Raw genomic sequence first — 4,652 nt, forward strand, 5'->3', positions numbered from 1 at the left:
TGTGAGTTTCTTCTCCACAACCACCTGGCCTCCAGTTCCACCAAGCCAGCACTGGAAAGTGAGATTCAGATAGGCTGCTCAGTTCCTCCAGGAGTATTAGGTGGGGGCAGGGCCTCCACTCAGGTAAGGATCAGCTGCTCAGTGCTCTCAGGGGTTTTACAATCTAACAATGGATGCAGGCTGCTGTGGAAGCTGCTGCTGCCCAATGCTGCCTCTGCTGCCAGCCACCTGAGGCCCAAGCTATGGGAAGACCTTGCTCCCTTCTCAGCCAGCTAAAAAATCCCTGTCACTGACCTGTGGTGCCTATGGGTTGAGGGATCTGCAAACCGCCACTACTACTGCTGGGGATTCTGTCCCCGAGGCCTGCCCGGTTTCTCCTCCTGGAGCTGTGCCACCCGGCCAAGACTGGGCTGGGGTCCACTCCTCATCTGGTGCGACAGGCCTTTCCTGTTGGTTTTTCAGGTCACCCTGGGCTGGAAATCTCCTCCACTCTGTTGTTCTGTGGCTTCTGCTGCTCTAGAATTTGTTGAGAGTCTTTCTTTACATGGGTTGTGGGGAAAGAGCTACTGTATGTATGTCTTTCTACTCTGCCATCTTGGCTCTGTCCCCATTCTTCACTCTTGAAAAGGACCCATAACATTACAATGTGAGGTCTTTACTTGTGTGTGAATTGGACTTAACTGCAGCAGAGTTGGGCAAAGTCATCAGCCACTAATATAATGAAATGATATTTGTTAAATGCGTTGTAACCTTTAAAACACTATTTACATGCTAGGCATTATTATTAATAAATAATTGAAGTCACTTTAATTTTCCCAGTTCTTACAAGCAGGTTCTAAAAGGCTTGATATCATTAAAATATATTTATTAAAAGAGATGGGATGACTCTTAAGCTATTCTAATTAAAGTAAGTGCAACACTGAGTAGCATTTTATTTCATGCATTAGTGATAGTTTTCATAACTTTTGGTGAATGTGTTTTTTATTTAAATCTTTTATTCTAGCAGTGAGTACAATGCAGATATGGCAGAGGAGAACAAGACACTGGTGATAGTTTGTTTTCACTGAACTTACAGATCTTCCTGAGCTTCAGATCCCTCTCTTGTTGGTGTTCTTAGTGATCTACCTCTCCACCACGGTGGGGAATATTGGGCTAGTTCTACTTGTTTGGATGGACTTTTATCTTCATATGTCCATGTACATTTTCCTCAGCAACTTAGCTTTTTCAGATGCTCTGGTTTCCTCTTCAGTAACCCCCAAGATGTTGGTGAATTTCTTAATTAAGAATAAAATTATATCCCTTTTGGAATGAATGGCCCAACTTTCCTTTTTTGGTATCAGTGCAACTGCAGAATGTTTCCTGTAGGTAGTAATGGCATATGACTGATACACAGCCATATGCAAACCTCTCCTTTTTCCACTGAGGATGTCTAATAGATTGTGCAAGCAGCGGATGATTGCTTCCTGTACACTTAGCTTTCTTCATCTCATGATTCATTTGGGTTTACTATTTAGACTAACCTTCTGCAATCAACTAGAATTCATTATTTCAATTGTGAAATTATAAAATTGTTTAAAATTTCCTGTACTATCCCATCAGTTAAAACACTAGTAGTTTTAATTTTCTCTGCATTTATTCAAGCTTTCACTTTGATGATCATCATAATCTCATGTGCTCGTGTCCTCTCTTCTATCCTGGGGATTAAATCTGAGAAGAGAATGAGGAAAGCCTTCTCAACATGCAGTGCCCATCTGTTCTCTGTCTCTTTACTCCATGGAATACTTTTCTTTATGTATGTGCTTCCAGGATCTGGCACTAGATCAAGATGTAATGTATTCCTTATTTTACACTATCATAATCTCCCTGTTAGACCCATTTATATACAGCCTGAGAAATAAAGAGGTCCTTGGTTACCTGAGAAAAGCAATTAAGAAATAGATGTTACTTAAGTGTGTTCCCAAATTGCTCATTTTTGCTTTTGTCTAAAAAATTATAAGATCAATCCTTGCATGTTCATTCCTTATTGTTTTCAGATATTTTCACATCTTCCTACCAATATGGTACAGTTTCCTCTAGCACACACACACACACACACACACATACACACACACACACATCCCTTGTTTCTTTTCCTTTCTTGAGTTTTCATACCACCTTTGTGCTTCCTTTCACTGATGAACTTTTGAAAAAAGTATCAAAAACTAAAGAATCAAATCCTCCATTTCTTACTTAGCCAAGTCTGCTTTTGGTCCTTATCATTCTGTATAGGTAATGCAGCATGGATTAGTGTATAACATAATGAAGGCCAGAACTGAAGCCCTACTCTGATATAGCTGGGTTTGCAACTACAGTTTCTGTTGCTACCAGTGGAAGAAGTTTCCTCATAGGGAGTCACTATACCCATGAAATCACAGTTCTGGAATAAAAACCACACCAGACTATGCTAAACTCCTTTATTTTCATCCCAGAAATGAAGTGTATCTATTGAGAATTTTATAATGAAAGTCAGTGATTTCCCAGTCCTGACTACTGGCTTGTACTCTTCCTCACCTTGTCATCCATTGTCATTATTGTCTGAGACAACAATATACAGGTTTTTGTTGTTGTTCTGACTCTTCATGATGCTATTTGAAGTTTTCCTTTTTTTCCCTTTGGTAAATATACTGGAGTGGTTTGCCATTTCCTTTTACAGATCATTTTGTGAATGAGGAAACTGAGGCAAACAGGATTAAGTAACTTGCCCAAGGTCACACAGCTACTAAGGGTCTGAGGCTAGATTTCTATTTAGGGCTTCCTGACTCCTGGCCCAGTGTTCTATCTACTGAGCCACCTAACTGCCTCTGGTGACCATATGACATAAATGTCCTCAAATTATCTTCTCCTTCCTTTCTTCTATTGTATCTCAGGGAGCTGTTGAAGCAAATGGCTTTACCTGAACCCTGATTCCATCTCTGTTCATTTTATCCATAACCTTGTTTCATCAAGGGACAAAGGAGGAGACACAATTCTACCACACCCTTGGAGATTGGAGGAAAGAATGATCATTCTTACATTACTCTCAGGGTTTTTCTGCCCACCCAGCTGTTATGGTGGCTCTACTCTCTTTCTGACCTGTCCAGACCTAAGATTGTATCTATTAATATCTCCTTTCAGTGACCTTTAGGAAACTTATAGGGATATAGACATCCTACATGGGCATACCTACCTTACACACTCATTTCTTTAACCTGTACTTGCTACTATTATCTATATCTGTTTTAATGGTATTTTATTTTTCCAAATTTTATGTAAAGACAATTTTTAACATTCTGTTTTACAAGACTTTGAGTTCCAAAATTTTCTCTCTTCTTTCCTACCCACCCTTCTTCTTAAAGTGGTAATCAATTTGGTATAGATTATATATGTGCAATTATCTAAAACATGTTTCTATATTAGTCACAGTTGTGAAAAAAGAAACAAACCAAAGGAAAGAGAAACACTATGAAAAATAAAGTCAATGAAAAAACATGCTTTGATTTGCATTTAGAGTCCATCAGTTCTTTATGTGAATGTGGATAGCATTTTACATCATAAGTCTTCCGTAATTATTTTGAACCATAGTGTTGCTGAGATGAGTTAAGTCATTCATAGCTGATCATCACACAATGTTGGTATTACTGTGTCCAGTATTTTCCTGGGTCTGCTTCTTTCCCTTTGCACAGTTCATAGAAATCTTTCCTGATTTTTCTGAAATGTATCTGCTTATCATTTCTTATTTAACCTAGTATTCTGTTCATATTCCACATTCATATAGCACATCTTCTTCAACCATTCTCCAGTTTCCAATATTTTGCCACCAGGAAAAGAACTGATATAATGTTTTTGCACATATATGTCCTTTTTCTTTTTAATGTTGTCCTTGGGATACAGACCTAGTAGTGGTATTGTTGGATCAAAGGGTATGGACAGTTTGGTTGTCCTTTGGGCATAATTGCAAATTGCTTTCCAGAACCTTTCAATGAGTTCACAACACAACAGCACTTTTGCATCCCAGTTTTCCCACATCTTCTCCAACATTTATCATTTTCCTTTTTTGTCATTTTAGCCAGCCTCATGGTGGTACCTCAGAATAGTTTTAGCTTGCATTTGTCTAATCAAAAGAATTTAAAACATTTCATATAATCACATGTATTAAATCATACCATCACATCACATGTAACTATAAATAGAGCTAATTATTTCATCTGAAAACTGCCTGTTCATATCCTTTGACTATTTATCAATTGGGGAATGGCTTGTATTATTATAAATTTGACTCAGTTCTGTATATATATGAGAAATGGGACCTTGATAAAAGACACTTGTTCTAAACATTTTTACCCAGATTTATGCTTTCCTTCCAATCTTGCTTGGATTGGTTTTGTTTGTGCAAAACCTTTTAAATTTAATTAAAATTATCTATTTCATATTTCATAATGCTCTCTATCTATTGTTTGATCATGAATTCTTCTCTTCTCCATAGATCAGACAAGTAGACTATTTTTGGCTCTTCTAACCTGATTCTGGTGTCACCCTTTATGTGTACATCAGGTATCAATTTTGACCTTTTCTTGGTATACAGTAAGAAATATTGGGTCTATTCCTATTTCATGCCATATTATTTTCTAGTTTTC

General features: G+C 37.8%; 1 pseudogene; it reads left to right on the top strand.

The window, feature by feature from the left end:
* Window positions 1–1,022: 1,022 nt before the first annotated feature.
* LOC140512428 (olfactory receptor 5AC1-like) lies at window positions 1,023–1,938 on the top strand (annotated as a pseudogene).
* The last annotated feature ends 2,714 nt before the right edge of the window (window positions 1,939–4,652 follow it).

The sequence above is a fragment of the Notamacropus eugenii genome, chromosome 6 (assembly GCF_028372415.1).
Source record: "Notamacropus eugenii isolate mMacEug1 chromosome 6, mMacEug1.pri_v2, whole genome shotgun sequence".
NCBI classification, from domain to species: Eukaryota; Metazoa; Chordata; class Mammalia; order Diprotodontia; family Macropodidae; genus Notamacropus; species Notamacropus eugenii.